Here is a 19,107-nt window from a genome sequence, read left to right as displayed (position 1 = left end):
CCCTTCCCAAGAGACAGCTTGGAGACAAACACTGTAATCCCACAGCTGACTTCAGGACTTCAGATAGGTCATAAGGCCATCTGAGTGTTATCTAAAACTGTCTTACATTCACACTCACGTTTTTCTCACTCCTGAATCAGCTTCATAAATCTAACTCTACCATCACGGCTATATGGGGCACAAGTACAGAACACCAGCAGGGCTCCCAAGTTCTAGCAACAGAAGTCTGCCCCAAATAAATCAATCATTTCACATATATCACCTCACTAGTTTCTCCAATATTCATCCACTATAAAGGCCATCCAAACCAAGATGTGAGTAGACTTTATAAACCTGGAGGCTGCCATATCCAGTCAAAGAATCATAATTAACTTTTGCTCATTAGCACCAGATTAGTTGTTCATAACTACTCTCAGGTAGTAGGTAAATAAACACCAGACTCATGACGAAGTAACAAAAGTACAATGATGTTGTACAAGTCAGATTCAGAATTAGGGTTTCTGACCAGCACAAGTCAGATTCAGAATTAGGGTTTCTGACCAGCCCACGACTGTATCTGCTGTGTGACCTCGCTGGATAACAGCTTCCTTCATTTGTAAAATAAGAACTAAAAAAGGTGCACACAATTGGAAAGGCCGTGCCCAGCACTTCACAGGTGCCCTAAGTAACTTGGCCCATGTTCTTTAATAACTTTATAGACACAGCCCATTAGAACATGGCATCTGAGGCCAGGCGCAGTCACTCACGCCTGTAATCCCAGCATTTTTGAAGGCCGAAGCAGGTGGATCACTTGAGGTCAAGAGTTCGAGATCGCCCTGGCCAACATGATGAAATCCCGTCTCTACTAAAAATAACAAAATTAGTCAGGTGTCATGGTGTGCATCTGTAATCCCAGCTACTCGCGAGGCTGAGGCAGGAGAACCGCTTGAACACGGGAGGCAGAGGTTGCGATGAGCTGAGATTCTGCCATTGTACTCCAGCCTGGGCAACAAGAGTAAAACTCCATCTCAAAAAAAAAAAAAAGAGATTGAGAGAGAGAGAGGTAACTGTTCTTGCCGAATGTTTAGCAGTTTTCACAGGTGCACCCTAGAAATACCCGCATCTCCTCTCTCTTGCAGGCCTCACTGTCTCTATTATAAGAGACTGAGGTAGCCACTTTCAGGAAGTCCTCTAACGTACTTTCTGGTCCCAGGGCCAATTTTTGCAACTTCCTACTGTTATCAGGGGCTGCCTAAGTAACACATTCATCCTTTAGCATTAGCTGTCCCTTGACTGAATCAGGAGATAGAGAGGTATGCTTTACTAAGGCCTGTCTTAGCCTTTCCAGGAAGGCGGTGGGATTTTCATCAAATCCCCGACCAATCATAGACAACTTAGCATAACCAAGCCGCTGGGTCCTAGTTCTAGGTAAGCCTTCCATTATGCACACCTGCAAGTGTCTCCTCTTCCAGTCTTCCACCTCGTCACTGGGATCCCATTGAGGGTCATTCACTGGTACTACTGTTGTGGTTGGGTAATGTTTGCCCCCTTCCCTGACGCTGTATGTGATACAAAGCCCATCCCCAAATCTCTCTGCTACTTTCAGAACAGCCTGCTTCTTAGTGCCCATCAGGGTCTTGATTCAAAAGTAAAAATAATGTTTCTGCAGGAGAGTTCAAATACTTGAGTTAAATTCTAGAAAGCCTCTATCAGGGTCATCTGAAAACTTGCCAAGATCCCCCTTCAATTGCTTCAAGTCCTGTAGGGAGAAAGGGACCTGGACCTTACTGGGTCCAAATTCACTGGGCATCTATGGGAGAGGAAAAAGTGAGGCTGGGGCTTGTTTAGAATGAGAATTTTTAGGAGGGGCAAGTGAGAGGAGGATACGGCAGGAGAGAGTTGGCTCCTCTGCTGGTATTGCCTCGTTACTTTCCTGGGCTTGCCCCTTGCAGCCTTCCTTGAGACAGCAAGGATTGGGCTGGATCAATCCTACAGTGTCAGCAAAGGTCTGGATTGCATTGTAAGGTACAGAAAGCCTGCACATAGAGGCCTCAAACCATCTGTCCTCATAGCGACAGAAAAGTTCCAAGTGGTATCAAAATAAATGGTTCCTTCCTGAAGCCAAGCCAATCCTTCCTGTAAATCATAACTTAGCCAATCCTTTGTGCAGAGGGCTATAAAGAATCTTTCCTCCAGCTTATGAGAATCAAAGCAGTCCCAATGGTTTAAGATACACAGCAGAGGATAATAAGCTGGAGGTGGTAAAGAGAACTGGTTGCCCATTCTCAAAGACAGGGAATAGAGACATCCCTCACTCCCTTCCCCACCCTCTGCTTTTTTTTTTTTTTTTTTTGAGACAGAGAAAAGGTTCCATTGGCGTGGCGGGTGAGAAACACCCATCCATTGGCCCTGTGAGGTCTCGCTACCCCCGTGGCTTTCTACCAGCCGCCTCCCGCATCGCCTCCCGCATCGTGGCTATTTGGTTCAGAGCATGTGGGCTGCAGGCATGCCTAGCACCCAAGCAGGGAGAGGAAAAGATAACAGGAGGTGCCCTGAGCCATGTGTGCCTGCGGCTGTCGAGCTGTGGACACATATGTGGCTCCTCTAGAAATAACTGGTCTGACGTGCATCTTTGGCGTCTGAACCTAATGCTCATTTTACTTAGTAATACTGCCATTGCCTGTAGGAAAACTCAGCCATTCAAATGATGTGAGAGAGAGAAGAGACAAAGTCTGGGGGTTTTGATCAGCAGTTAGGGCAACTTAAAATTCCATGGAGGGAAGCAGGGCCTCTTACTCTCAGGAAAGAGAGAGATGGCCGGGTTTTAGAAGAGAGGCAGGTCTGACAGTTTCGTGTTTACACTCACCCACTTCCTCGCAAGGGAACCTTTTCCATTTCACATAAGTGGGGGGATTACAAATAACAGAAATTGATGTTTATGTGTGACTTACTGAACCACACTCTGAATACTAAAAGTAAGTTACCCTTCTCTGGCGAGATAATTTGTTAATGAGATCAGCGATAGTCTCCAACTCTGACTACACAACAGAATTACACTAAGAGGAGGTAAAAAAATACATATTCCTGGTGATATGTTAGAATGCTTAGAACATGGGCGGGTGCAGTGGCTCATGAAGGTAATCGCCGATCTTTGGGAGGCCAAGTTGGGAGGATCACTTGAGCCCAGGAGTTGGAGCCCAGCCTCAACAGCATGGTGAGACTTCATCTCTCTTTTAATTTTTAAAAATAAATTTAAAAATAACATGAAACCCACAGAACTGTATACTCCCAAATCCAAAAAAAAAAAAAAAACAGCATCCTGAATTTTACTAGTAAACCAGCGCTAAATTAGAACACTGAGGAGGCACGTATGTTTTTAACAAGCTCCAGATACTAGTGTTCAACATTGGGGAACATTCTTTCCTCAGGCAAAATGGTTTCCCCTACAAGAGCCTTATTATTTGTCATTGTACACAGGCATTTATAAATACTGCTTTAAATGTAGAATTAAAAGGTATACTCCAGCTCTAACTATAAGGTAGCAAGCACTGCTGTTTGAGCTTCACCAAAGTAGTTCATTCCAAAACTTGAAAAGCCACAAACATTTCATCTTAGCTTCCTATTTTTAACAACTATGTATAGAAATCTCCGCAATAGCCAATTATTACTCAACCACCAGTGTCGTAAAACACGCAAGTAAATTAGTTAGCCTTGATAAGACTTTTCCTTCCCTCCCTCAGCCTCCCCACCTGTTTTTCAGTTTTAGGAAAAGACAGCCACTGATCTCCATGGCACTCACCGGAATCATCTCTCTTCTGGGAAGATAAAGAGGCCATGCCTTTTTCTTTTTTCTTCTTTTGTTTGAAGACAGGGTGTCGCTCTGTCACCCAGGCTGGAGTGCAGTGGTGCAATCTCAGGTCACTGCAACCTCCAATCCACAGCTCAAGTCATCCTTCCACCTTAGCCTCTTGAGAAGCTGGGACCACAGCTGCACACCACCACCTCTAGCTATGTTTGTGTGTGTCTTTTATATAGAGATGGGGTTTCGCTATGTTGCCCAGCTGGTCTCGAACTCCTGAGACCAAGCAATACTCCCTTCTTTAGGCTCTGAGAGTGTTGGAATTACAGGTGTAAGCCACGTCGGCAGAGGGGCCGTGCTCTGGAAGAGCCTGCTCCAGCTGTTGGTCCACAGAAACTCTGGGCAACACATAAGAATGGTTAAGGCTTGAAGGGCACAGGCAGAGAATCTGGGAGTCTCCAGCACATTCCTGCAGTGTGGACAATGCACAATGGGCACTAGGAGGAAAGATGCTCAGGGACACCTCAATATGGACAGGCAAGAAGAGAAAGAGAAACTGTAACCAGAGAATGTGCACAAAGAAGAGAAGGAAAAAGAATGAATGATGGCATCCCAGATGCCAAGGAAGAAGAGAGAACTTCTACAACAGTCAAACCTGTCAAAGGCGAGATTCTAATAAACAGCACTATAGAGTAGACAGAGCATGACCTGCCAGGAGGAAGGTGACCCTGACATACCTAACATGGTCAAGTTAAAAATGAGAGGTGTGGGCCATGTGCAGTGGCTCACACCTGTAATCCCAGCACTTTGGGAGGCGAAGGTGGGTGGATCACCTGAGGCAAGGAGTTCAAGACCAGCCTGGCCAACATGGTGAAACCCAGTCTACACTAAAAACGCAAAAATTAGTCGAGCATAGTGGCACATGCCTATAATCCCAGCTACCTGGAGGCTGAGGCAGGAGAATTGCTTGAACTCACAAGGCAGAAGTTGCAGTGGGCTAAAATCCAGCCACTGCACTTCAGCCTGGGCAAAGGAGACACTGTCTCCGCCAAAAAAATAAATAAAAAGGAGGGGTGTGGAGAGAATATCATGTGGGGGCCCATTCCAGTTCCACAGAGCTAAGATCTATGGACTTTCAATTACCATTCATAAAATCAAGAGAGGAAAAAAGGCTGATGAGTGTTTAATAATCTGCATCATGAAGAAATTAAATATACCCCACTGGTTTTAATACTACTAATTTTTAATATTAAACCAATGAAAATTAATAGCAATATTCATGAGCCTAGGTGGTGTGATATGCAGTTATATTCTAGTTCTTTAAATGGCAGTAGTAGGCAGTTTTGAACATGAAATAGAATCTCCCTGGGCCCACAGAGCCCATGCTTTTTAATTTCAAAAGACCTTGAGTATCTACAGTTGTATAGTCTCTCAAATATCACAGCATTGAAGAGAACAACAGAACATAATGGAAGATGCCCTTTGGTAACAACAGCCTGTACTCGATTTGGCCCATCTTTCAGTCAGAAGCTGGTACCCCAAAGCGAAATGGAAAACCGCAAAAGGAGCAAGCACATGATAAAATGAGTATGCAAAAACTGTTGTGAAAATTAGGCCAAGCCCAGACCAGCTTGAAACGAAGAGGGGGTGATCAGAAAAGCAGTGGCAGGGAATGAATGGAAAACCTTATTCCCTTCAAGGTATGTAAAGACTCCTCATATTAAAATACATGTTGATATAGAAAAAAAAATCTTTATTGAAACAGAATGATCAGGAAGCATTCTAAGAAATGACTTCTGCCAAAGTAACTCTAGGGCTCATGTTCCTGTTGGTGACATAAGCCACTGTTCCATAGGAACCCCTGTGATTACAAGGTCAAATGTTATTCCATTATGCAGCACACTAACAATGCCTCTTCAGAGACATGATCTGTTAATGTATGATTTATTGTAATTAAGCAACACAGTTTAATGTCATCAAGAGGCTTTAATTAGAGAAGGCTGCCGTGTCTTCACGCTGTCAGATCAATTCCTGTTTGCACATCCATACAGACTTATACATGCTCTGGGAATACCTCTGCATGTACTGAGCAAGCCCTCCTTTGGGGTTATGGACTTCCACACACTAAGATGTCATGTTTTAAAGGTTTGCCCATGAAAGGTATTTTGTGTGTTCATCCAAACCAGACTAAGGGTGGGGGGAAGCACCCCTCTCTTCTCCAGAACCTCTTGATAGCTGGCTCCTCTGAAACGATTACTACCTCAGTGTTAGGTTTCCCTGGCCCCAAGATTCCCTGGTCATTCATATGTTGTGGCACCAACTTTGAATTTCATTCGTGATCATGCATAAGGATATTCTTTCACCTATATATTCTTGAACCAGTCTGGCACTCACTAGCTAGAATATCTGATGGCTAGATAAATAAGATGCAGAGTGTTCATAAAATATATTGTCTTTCAGCAATAATAAGGAATAAGGAATACATTCTGGAAATGGATAGTGGCGATCTCTGTAGAACACTGCAAATGTTGTCAATGCCACTGAATTGTACACACAAAAATGGGTAAAATGGTAAATTTGGTGTTACGTCTGTTTAACCACCATTTAAAATACCGAAGAAGGAAGAGATTAGAAATGATGGCCAGGCGCAGTGGCTCACGCCTGTAATCCCAGCACTTTGGGAGGTAGAGGCAGGTGGATCATGAGGTCAAGAGATCGAGACCATCCTGGTCAACATGGTGAAACCCCGTCTCTACTAAAAATACAAAACATTAGCTGGGCATGGTGGTGCGTGCCTGTAATCCCAGCTACTCAGGAGGCTGAGGCAGGAGAATTGCCTGAACCCAGGAGGCGGAGGCTGCAGTGAGCCGAGATCGCGCCATTGCACTCCAGCCTGGGTAACAAGAGAGAAACTCCGTTTCAAAAAAAAAAAAAAAAAAAAAAATGAAGTACCGATTAATGGAACAACATGGAGAAACATGATGCTAAGTGAAAGACGCCATACACATTTGGCCATATAACATATGATCCCATTTATATGCAATGTTCAAAATAGGAATATCCAGTGACACAAAGGACATTTGTGGTTGCCAGGGCCTGGGAAGAAATAACTGCTAATCAGTACAAGATTTCCTTTTGGACTGATGAAAATAGTCCACAATTACATAGTTGTAATGGCGTGCCTAATTTAATATTCCAAAGAAGCACAGAGCTGTATATACTTTAAAAAGGTAAATTTTATGCTGTGAGGATTGCATTTCTATGAAGCTGTTATTGTTTTTAAAGTGACAATTTTTAAAGAAGAATAGGGGAAGAACCTTAAGAAACAAGGAGTAGACAAGGATTGTATGTATTGAAAACTATTTTGGATTATTTCTCAAGACAAAACCACACGCAAAAAATTCTTCCCTTTCCAGCTCTGCAGGATCTAGACAAGTGAACTCTTCAAGGCCTGTGACAACTCGAAGGCCTATCAGACTGGCAGGGGCTCAAGGGGGACAGCTGTACTTACATACATAGCACCCACCACAGCTGCAAGTCAATTTCTTTTTCTAAATACTGCAGTCTCTTCTCCTGGAGCTGCTGTACAGGCTTTTGTCACTATAATAAACATTCCTTCAGAAGTATAGAGAAGTTAGGAGTAATTTGGAACAGAGCTATTAAATATTGCTCCTTCCACATAATAAAACTGTTTTGATACAATGCTGCTTTCAAATACCTGCCAGGTTAATGAAATGAAAATTAAGATTTGGTGTTAACACTGGAAGTCTTGGATATTAGCACTATTACATGATATATTTCTAATTCATGACTAAGTAAAGAATTGTGTGGCATGTTTGAGCTCCAGTTAATATTCAGACATTCTAAAAATTAAATTCCTGAGGTAGGTGGCTTTTATTTTTCTTCACATAACCATGTGACATGCCTTGTGAATATTATTAATTATCAATAGTTGTTTCTGCATAAAATTCTCATTCTTTGTCGGCATTTTTTCCTACCACATTCCAATCCTCCTGCCCATCCTTCCTCACTCTGACATAAGGCAAAGAGCAACTGGTTTTGAGCTTGACACTGCAGCTACTTTCAAACAGACTTTCCAAGGACCTCAGTTCCTGCACAAAGAGTGCAGTTCTAATGGAGTGCCTTAGCAAGTGTGCTCCCAAATATCAAACAGGACACTACAGTCCACAAGTAAGGACATTAAGTCTAGGATATTTTTTTAACTTACGAATTAGAATTTTCCATTTCCTATTTTCAGACACCTGTTGATTGTAAGAAACCACGAAAAGTGAAACTGCAGAAAAGGGGGTCCCACTGTACTATCAATTGAAGTCACAGCTTACCTTAGGATTCACCTGCTGCTCTCTGTGTTCTACATTCCACAGGTTTTGACAAATGCGTAACACATGGATCCCCCATTCTGTCTGGGGTATTTCTTAAAGTGTTGCTATAAAGACAGTTTCCAGTATTGTGCTTCTGGGGGCACTCCTTCTGTTTTCCTTCCCCACTCCTGGCCTACAGGATTCTTTTGCTTTATTTTTTTTTAATGTTTTTATTTATTTATTTATTTATTTAGAGACAGGATCTCACTCCGCCACCTAGGCCGGAGTGCAGTGGTGCGATCATGGCTCACTGTAGCCTTAACCTCCTGGGCTCAAGCAATCCACCTACCTCAGACACCCAAGTGGCTGAGATAAGAGGTGTGCACTACCACACCTGGCTAATTTTTGTATGTTTTTGTAGATGCAGGGTTTTGCCATACCACCCAGCCTAGTCTCCTGGGCTCAAGTGATCCAAATGCCTCAGCTTCCCCAAGTACTAGGATTACAGATGTGAGCTATCACACCCAGCCTTTCTGCTTATTTCATCAAAACTCATTCCTTAAATGAATGTCAAGTACTAGGATTACACATGTGAGGGATCACACCCAGCCTTTTTGCTTCATTTATTTATAAATGAGTAGCTAGTTCCTGAACTGTTCATTTCACAAGACAATGAAGTCTTCCTTGTACTTAAGGACTATCTTAGGAAACAATTACTTAATTACAGCACCTAACGCTCTTTTCCGGAACCTGAAAAAGGTCACCTTTTATAAACACTGACTACTTTGAAGTATTCAGTCTCCCCAAGGCAGGAAAGTGAAGAAAGAAGGGAGAATTTTTAAAATATACATATTTTGAGAAAGCTTTTGATGTTACTTTCCCAGTATTAAACAACACCTCTTAGCAATGATTGCATCTTTTGGCTGATTATTTTTGGCTGATTCACCAAAAATAATGACTGCACAGAGAAGTTTCTAGCTACACTACATCCATCACTCTTTCTGCGAAGTGTTCAAAACGTTAAATGTTTTGACTATTTTCCTAATTTATATTCTATGCTTTTAAAATATTAGAACTACAAATTTTTGAAATATATTGTCCCTTTAATAAACACCAGGCCCTAATCTAAGATTGCCAACCTAAGCTACTTACTTATCGGAAGAAAAAAATGAAAAAAGAAGAGGGTAAAACCCACACACCATACTTCCTCCGGTAATGTGGTCCTGACCACTGTGTTGTATCAAACTCTGGCCACACAAGTGGATCAACTTAACCATTCCAGTGCTGGCGCAGGATGTGGACTCGGTGGTATTAATGAGTGCGCAGGCTTATAATGTAACCTCACCAGACCAAATAACCTCCTGGCCACACAAGTAGAAAATAATTAAAACAAGCACGATTCCAATTTAGCTTTGTAACCAGATGGTGAATGAAAAAGCAGACAAAGACTCATTTTGTGAATAACCTGGGGAACAGCCCCTACAGTTTCTTTTAAAGTTACAGCCTGACTTGTGAAATCAAAGAAGAAAGGAAAGAATACAAACTTCTCACCAGACCACTCCTAGAGCACATATATATCCTTTTCCCTAGGTCATGACCAGACAACATCACAACTCATTCCTTAAATGAATGTCAAGTTTAATCACAGTAAAAACCCAGAAACACAGTGAAAATTAAGTGAGGGCAAGAATCTGCTTAACATAGATTTCAACGTTGAGCTCTGAGCTGTATGTAAAGAAATATACAAGGTATGTTTTTTAAAATCATCAGGACTACAAAACAACATGAACCTCCACTCAGATTCTACAAAGATCTTTCCCAAAAAATAGACAATATTTGCAACCTAACAGATTTGTGCCTTCTTTTCGTCGTCTCAAGAATAAGGGCATTTCATGGGCAGGCAAAGGAAGAAAACATGTTAAAACCTGAAGATTCCCAACTTTGCACAAGAACTCTGTCAGCAGTCTAGAAATCGGAAGATAAAATCCAAATGGCTGCCTGACCTTCACAGGCTAGACAGTGCAGGCAGTTTAACCCACTTATTAAAGATGAAAGCTCTCATTCATGAAAGGGAGACATTAACTAATCTGTGCACCCTCCAATGGGGATAAGGAGAGCATAAGAGACCATCATGCTGTCCAGTACTCCTCGAGACTTACAGTAAGCATGCCCTGAGTCAAACAGCAAAATTGTTAGCTAGTTCATTTCAGCACAATAATCGTCAAACTTCTCTGTTAGATCCCAACAGGGTGTCAACTCTTCCTATAAACTCTAGCCTTGCTCGCTGCTGGTAGCAGCTGACAGCTGACTTCCCCAGGCCCATCCCTCCCCAAACCATTGCAGGATTAATCACAACCAAAAAGCAGAAGAATCCCAGGCCAGAGTCCCCAAGGGATAGTAAGATGATGACTAAGGAAGGAATGGCAGGCCTGGAGTGAAACCAAAATAATTCAACAACAACAACAAAAACATTTGTTTCTGCCTCATTCAATTTAAGCATCAACACAGATTGTTTCTTTGGGTTCCAAAATCCTGTTTCTAACCTACTTTGCTTCCATGAGACAATGGATTCACAATAGGTGTAGAGATACTCATGTGGCCCCAAGTGGAAAAGAAGAACCTAGAAAAAAGATAATTATTTGGATAACACATTTGACAGTCTAATCACTTCTCTGGCTTTTATTGCTGGTCACTTTTCATCAGCTTCTTGAACAGGGGGTATTCCTCCATGCCCATCCCCACACAGGTGGGGCCTCGGCAGCTAGACATCTAAGGAAGGGCCCTCTGCACTTCACACGCTTGACATGTAACCTTGCTGCAGCGACAACAGCCCATGCCGTATCAACACGTGCTACACTGGTTGTAATGAAGTCATTGTGAATTTTAAACGGGGGAAGGTGTTTCTTGACCATCTGAATCTCTTACTTTGACTGTAAGGGCGTTCTGAAGTCTGGAGTAAATGAGACTTTGGTTCTGGCTTTAACACTATAACACTTACTATATTACATTGGGCAACCTAGATAAACAATTGTACACTTCAAATTCCACTTTTGGAACAACAGGAGTTAACAGTCAATAGAATTTAGCAATGTTCCAAGCCCATACATCTAATCACTTAACCCTCCCAATGACACTCCATGATAGTAAGTTTTGCTACTACCTTCCATTGTCAGCATTTCAAGTAACTACAGGTGTAAGGCAGCACAGTAATTCACAACCTGCGACAACAACCTGCAGGCACTGGTGTTACAGGAATTGGAAGTAACACATATAAAAGCATATCTTCGTGCCCAGTGCCTAGTACACAGTGGGTGCTCAGTAAATACTGGTTTTACTATGTTCTGGAGAATGTGGAGATCCTGTTTGCAAGTTCTACTGCCACCTGAATTCCATATAGCTGACTTTGTGGGGGTGCTCTTTGCTTCTCTGGACCTCAGAACACTAAGATAAGGGTATTCAGGAGCAGCAAGGCTGGACAGCCCTTTCAGGGATGTTGCAAAAGCCAGTGACCCTTAAAATTCACCTCCTGGTTCCCTCCATATACTCACTCAGGGGAGAGTCTTCCACCGCACCAACATTTATTGAACAGCTCCATATGCTGGGCCTATAATAAATATTCACTGGTAATTCACTAAGATGATGAGTCAAAGGTGGCTAGGCTGGGGATGGTAGGGGTCTCTGAGAACAAGATACTGACAAATATGAACGAGGTGCAAGCCAGAGCTACTGCAACGTGGAAAATGCATCTAAGTGGGGGATGAAAGATGCTTCACAGTAACAGTGAGTCTTGAAGGACGAGAATGTGAAAGTACAGAGGTCAGAAACCGCGTTTCAGTCCAGTTCTCAGCCAAGCCCATTCATCTGCTTCTTAAATTAGTGCTTTTTACAAAGACTGTCCTAGAACCAAATTTCTATAGCTCTGTCGTTTTACCCCAGAGATTGCGACACACTATTCTTTCCAAGGCTGGCTTCCTGTGTCCTTTATGACCTCCCTCCCTCATTCCTAGTCCTCTCTACTCCTCCCAACCAGCCACTGGCAGTATGCAGGAGTGCACTCTCTCTCGCTCTTCCAGAATGGAAGAGATGGCAGCTGAATGCAGCATCACTCACATTTACACCTGCTTGAGATCCCATCATCAGATCTCCCCCTCGTGGCCTCACCAAATAAGTTGAGCATTACACATATTGCAGAGTTAATGTCCTGAGACTGATAAGGGACTAAACTATGAAAATGTGCAGGGGTGAGGTGGAGGCTAGTCAAAAGACAGCATGCAGCGAGCTATGATCGCGCCACTGCACTCCAACTTGGGTGACAGAGCAAGCCCCTGTCTCTTAAAAAAGAAAACAAATAAGGAACCTAGAAGTTACTATTTTGATTTGCCTATTTAAAAAATAAATTGTTTAAAAAGAAACAGCACCAACTCCAAAAAATAGAGAAGGAATGAGCCTCACAGAGTAAGAGAGAAAAGGGGAGAAAAAAAGATTCCAAAGCAAAACCCCAACAGCTGTGTTTCAGGTGAGACCCAAATATTGCTGCCAGATTAAATGACCCACCTCCACTCTCAAAAACTGTGGTCCTTGGGACAAGTGACCTCATTCAAGAACAACAAATTAAGAGAGAGAGATTAAAAACAAACCTGTACTATCAACCCAACCAGTATCAATGTATAGACCTTATTTTAAAATAGCACACTGGGCCAGGCACGGTGGCTCACGCCTGTAATCCCAGCACTTTGGGAGGCCGACGCAGGGGGGATCACGAGGTCAAGAGATCGAGACCACCCTGGCAAACACAGTAAAACCCCCTCTCTACTAAAAATATAAAAGTTAGCTGGGTGTGGTGGTGCACATCTGTAGTGCACCAGCTACTCGGGAAGCTGAGGCAGGGGAACTGCTTGAATCCCAGAGGCGGAGGTTGCAGTGAGCCGAGATCGCACCACTGCACTCCAGCCTGGCAACAGAGCCAGACTCCTTCTCAAAAAAGGAAAAAAAAAAAAAAAAGGAGACTGACAGTAGCAGAAATCTGAACACCTGACTCATTATGTTATCAGTATCATGGGTATGTTTTCTCTAAATAGAATACACAGCTTTTAAAAATAAATACTGGACCAGGTGTGGTGACTCACTCCTGTAATCCCAGCACTTTGGGAGGCAAGTAGATCACTTTAGGCCAGGAGTTCGAGACCAGTCAGGCCAATATGGTGAAACCATGTCTCTACTAAAAATACAACAATTAGCCAGGTGCAGTGACACACAGCTATAGCCCAGCTACTTGGGAGGCTGAGGCATGGTGCCAGGACTTCAAGGTCAGCATAAGCATAGCAAGACCTCATCTATAAAAAATAAAAATTAGCTGGGCACGATGGTGCACACATGCAATCCTCGCTAGGTGGGAAGGCTGAGGCGAGAGGATGACACCACTGAACTCCACCCTGTCTCCCCCTCCCCCCTCAACACAAAAAAATATTTGAGGATTTCCTTCACTTAAAAGTTAAGGTGTAAATGAAACAAAATTCACCATGAGTTGATACTTATGCAATTAGGATAGGGTGCATAGAAGTGTATTGCATATTTTCAGGACTCAAAAAAGCTATTATTTACCTGAGTTTTATATGCACAGTGATATTCACCATACCAGAAATTAAAACAATTTTATATTCATTCATTTAAAAAATTATTCAATCATTGCACATTAACATGAAGGAAGTTTTTATGAAAATTGTATTTTACAAATTGAAAAAAAAGTGAGAAAAAAGGCAATGTTTTCCACTTCTGCAAATGTCTTTAATATCTGGTTTAACAGGAGTCAACAGACTTCTCATAACTGAATTCAGTCTGATGCAACATCACATATCACATAGCATCTGGAAAGCCCCACTGCACCTTCAGGAGAAAATGAAGAAAATAATGTCTTGGTATTACCAGGATACTACTTTTCATCATACTCCCCAGAAAGGGACTATGATCTAGGATCCCTAGATGACAGTCTGAGAACTGCTATGATGGAGCAAAGTCTGTGGGGGTAAACGAGAATTTCCTTGAGTTAGCAAGAATTTGATGGTCCTCTTTATTCTGAGGTAAAACGGAAGCCCCAAGTTGACAAAAAGAACATCATGTCACCCTTAAACACCCTCCTGCAAAGCACACCATCAAGAAGAAAGTGTCTCTGGGTACTATGAACTGGTCAAAGCACCCTTAGACATTCACGCAGCTAAATTCAGGACAAGCTGTGAAAGTTCAGGATGTATGCTTTTCTCGACTGCTGATCCCTAATAGTATATCAATATGCTGGGTCTCTTGACAAGCATCTTTCTTTTAAATTAAACAGCGGGGAAGAAAAAAGGATAGATTACAGTATAACACAGAGAGCAAGACAGAGCTGAAATTGCTTCCCGTGAGTGTGTGCACACACAGGGGCACACACAAATACTGGGTCTCAATTCAAAATTTCTTATTGCAAATCAAAGTCAAAATTGACAAAAACACAATCCCCTCAGGTACAAGGTATAGATCATAAAAGCCTTTATGAAGAAAAGAGAAAAACCATGTTTCAAGAGGAAGTAAAGGTGGCGAGCCTGGTGACTAAAAAGTTGAAAAAAGCAAGTTTTGAAATTGTGGTATGCCCCTCATTAAAGAAAAAAAATGAAATTACACACACACATGAATACATAGAAAAACTCTAAAAACATATCTCTAGCAAGGGATTAGACGGGCTTGAGTGTAACTTACTACTCTATTCCTTTGTGGGCTATGAAAATTCTTTGTCAAAGGGCATGGATTGCCCTTTGAGTATAAAACAACAACAACAGCCTTTTTTTTTTTTAATTAAAAAAACCACCTCTGTCCCATACTTTGCTCCAAACAAATATTAACCTCAAAAAGTGACTGGTGGGAGCAGTGGCTCACACCTGCAATCCCAGCACTGTAGGAGGCCAAGCAGAAGGATCACACTTGAAGTCAGGAGTTCACAACCTACCTGGAAAACACGGCAAAACTACAAAAAATACAAAAGTTAGCCAGGTGTGGCGGTGCATGCCTGCAGTGCCAGCTACTTGGGAAACCGAGATGGGAGAATCACTTGAATTCAGAATGCAGAGGCGGAGATTGCAGTGAGCCTCCAGCCTGGGCAGAGACTGTCCTTTAAAAAAAAACTGGTCATAGCGCTCACTTTGGCAGCTCATATATTAAAATTGGAATGTTACAGAGAAGACAGCATGGCCCCTGTACAAAGATGACATGCAAATTCGTGAAGCTTTTCTTTAAGTGCTCACAAGCAAAATGTGAAATATATATTTATATATATATATATTTATTTATTTATTTATATGAGGAAATATAAGAGATAATCCTTCCAATCTTGGGTTACACGAAGATTTCCTAGAACACAAAAAGGATGAATGATAATACCTTAGGCTTCATACAAATTAAAAGAATCTTATTTTCTTATTTTTTTGCTCTATTGTCCATGATGGAATGCAGTAGCACGATCTCAGCTTACTCCATCTTCCACCTCCTGGGCTCAAGCGAGTCTCATGCCTCAGCCTCCAGGGTAGCTGGGATTACAGGCACATACCACCACACCTGGCTAATTTTTGTATTTTTAATAGAGATGAGGTTTCACCATGTTGTAATCTGCCCACCTTGGCCTCCCAAAGTGCTAGGATTAATGAGCATGAGCCACCACACCCCAAAAAAGAAATTTTCTTTCAAAGACAATGCTAAGAAATATTATTGGCTGCCTTGTGTCCCCTAAAAAGTCTTAAGTCCTAACCCCTAGGACCTCAGTATGTGACTGAATTTGAAGATGTGAAGTAAAAGGACATCAGTGCGGTGGTCTCACAACACTCAGGTTCAAGACAAAAGATGAGAAGCGTGCTGTCAAGGGAAAAGCACCGAAGAGCCAAGGCCGAGATATTTGAATGGAAGCCCTCCCTTGGTTTTAGTACTGCGTCAGTAAGCAGCCGCCCACTTATCTATGAAAATGGTAGGCCAAGCGGGCAGGATTTCCCAGTGCTGCAGCACACCCAGGCTGGCTAGGGTGAGACACACACACACACATGCCCACACACACCCATCCAGGCTGGCTAGGGTGAGACACACACACACACCCATCCAGGCTGGCTAGGGTGAGACACACACACACGCCCACCCCCAGGCTGGCTAGGGTGAGACTGAAACACAGACAGACAGACACAGACACACACACACACACACACACACACAGACACACACACACCTCCAGGCTGGCTAGGGTGAGACTGAGACACACACACAGAGGCTGGCTAGGGTGAGACTGAGACAGACAGACAGACAGACACACACACACACACCCAGGCTGGCTAGGGTGACACTGACACACACACACACACACAGACACACACACACACAGAGGCAGGCTAGGGTGTGCCTCAAACACAGACAGACAGACACACACACACACACACACCCAGGCTGGCTAGGGTGAGACACACACACGCGCCCACCCCCAGGCTGGCTAGGGTGAGACTGAAACACACACACACACACACACACACACACACACACACAGGCTGGCTAGGGTGAGACTGAGACACACACACACACGTTCATTCCTGTGATTGTAAGAAAGAAAAGGAAAGAACAAGACGTAGCTAATCCTACAGTTCAGATATGCTTAATGGATACAGAAGGCAAGGCAGGAGAAATGCATTTGGAAAACCAGGGTGTCCCTGCCTCCCTGGCAGGCATAAAGCCCACCACCCACACAGATCTAAGAGGTTCGTTACCACAGAGAGGAAAAGAAAAACAGCCAGAATGAATGTGTCAGGAAACCTCCAACCAGAATGTTATAGGGAAAAGTAACCTACAGTCCTGGTGTTTGCTACCTTAGCGTTTACTAGAATGAGCCTGCTGCTACGACCAAATTGCATACAGTCCAATCTCAAATGAACCAGATAATTCAGAACAGCTTGGAATTTTTCTCTCTGGTTTAAGAGTATGCAGCTATGTTTATATTATGGTTATGCCTAATATTCTGGAATTTGGAATTCAGGGGGAAAGTTTTATTTTGTTTGAAGACACAATTTGGAAGTAGTTTAGGAAATCAATTATCCCCTCTCTTCTCCATCCTGAAATCTCTCCTACTGCTACCCTGAGGGTTTACCAACTTCTCATACAAAATATCACCCCCAAAACGAGCCATTGGCTCCTGAATTTTCTGTCTGGCTAACTGACTTAGAGAGAAGGTCTGAGTGAGCCAGTGGCTTCGTATAGATACTCCCTGACCCCTGGCTAAAAATATGGCCCAGGTATTTGGGTTCAGACAAATCCCTGAAACATGCCAGGTACTATTCTAAGCATATCTCGTGTCATTAAACCTGAAATCCTTGCAGGGTAGGTAGATGCTACTAGTATGTCCCACTTTGAAGAAAAGAAATCAGGGGAAAATGTTACTTAAAGCACATACCTAGTCAGTGTATCCAGTGCTTCCTGAACACAGCTAAAACACACTGGGTGATAAAACATTTCAAAGGCACTTGCAAATCAATAATCAGTCTAGAGAGTGACGAACAGTGAATATGGCTTCCATAGCTAGGACTACAGGAGTGTGCCACCACACCTGGTAAGTGCCCTCTAACCAGGTGTTGTAATCAGAAGCACAGAAGCCTGTGCACCTTCCCCTCACTCTTCTTACTGCGCCTTAAAAACTAAGCTCCAACAAATCATCCTATGATTCTACATGCCTTTTTGGATATTTGAAATTACATGTATGTATTTTTCATCCTACCAAACAGGAGCTATGCAGATTTCCTATTCTCCCATCAACCACTAGACACTAAATCTAATACTTGAAGAACTCTTCCAATTATAAACTTAGATTGCTATTCTAACTCATACCCTATTATTCGAGTCTCATATCTTCAAAGAAAGCATTTCTGTTGTGTGTAATTGTTGTTAACTTACCCACTAACCCAAAGAAGAGTCAAGTGTGATCGCTTTGTAAAAATGAGGAGAAGTCAAAGGAAATCATGTTTTCTAATGACAAATGACGAAACAGATGAACCCCCAACAGTCACAGTCTTTGGTTCCAAATAGAGAACTTGATTTCACTGCCACCCACATTTAAGAAACAGAGCAGAAGTAATAAAAAGCTACCAACCATGTTTCAAGGCCCAATCAAAAAGGTTTACAAACCTGTTAAATATTTCCTGGTCAAGACTGGCGCAGTGGCGCACGCCTGTAATCCCAACACTTTGGGAGGCTGAGGCAAGCGGATTATGAAGTCAAGAGATTAAGACCATCCTGGCCAACATGGTGAAACCTCATCTACTACAAAATACAAAAATTAGCTGAGCGGTGTGGTGCGTGCCTGTAATCTCAGCTACTTGGGTGGCTGAGGCAGGAGAATTGCTTTAACCTGGGAGGTGGAGGTTGTAGTTAGCCAAGATCACACCACTGCACTCCAGCCTGGCGCCTGGCGACAGAGGAAGACTGTCTCAAGGAAAAAAAAAAAAAAAAAAAAAAATCCTGGTCAAACATAATCTGAATTGCAGGTTCCCATTCACGAAATGTGTACCATAATTAATATTCCAAAACACTAATGTTAGTTCATTAGTTCAGTTAGCCTCAGTTACACAGTGGACAACTCACAAACAATTAATAACTTCATGATTACTTTCTTCATGGCGTAAAAAATGACATCCCCTTTATCCCCACAAGGTATACGATGATTACACTGATATTAAAACTTAATATATCATAAATTGGCACAGGCCAGGTGTTTTGTAATTGATAACCCTGAGTAATCGGACTGGTTGAATTCTTGCACAGATCTAGTTCCTGGCATTTTCAATCTGGTCACAACATACTAACTACAGCAAAATACTACTTGTAATAATAAAATCATATGATACACTGCCTCCCATCCCCAAATTAGAATTCTACCATTTCATAAAACTCCCAAAAAAGATGAATAAATGCACCAATACCACAAAACTACTACAAACTGCAGGTCATATTTCATATGCA

At 42.5% G+C, this 19,107-nt stretch overlaps 1 protein-coding gene and 1 pseudogene across 3 annotated transcripts in view; one reads left to right on the top strand and one right to left on the bottom strand.

The window, feature by feature from the left end:
* JARID2 (jumonji and AT-rich interaction domain containing 2) overlaps positions 1-19,107 on the bottom strand; it is a 281,796-nt gene that overhangs the window by 186,648 nt on the left and 76,041 nt on the right. The gene's annotated exons all lie outside the window — the stretch shown is intronic.
* LOC135269326 (U6 spliceosomal RNA) lies at positions 15,261-15,361 on the top strand (annotated as a pseudogene).

Source organism: Aotus nancymaae, unplaced genomic scaffold (assembly GCF_030222135.1).
Source record: "Aotus nancymaae isolate 86718 unplaced genomic scaffold, 86718_ANA_hifiasm-v0.15.2.pri h1tg000051l, whole genome shotgun sequence".
Classification (NCBI taxonomy): Eukaryota; Metazoa; Chordata; class Mammalia; order Primates; family Aotidae; genus Aotus; species Aotus nancymaae.
This window is presented reverse-complemented; position numbering and strand designations above follow the sequence as displayed.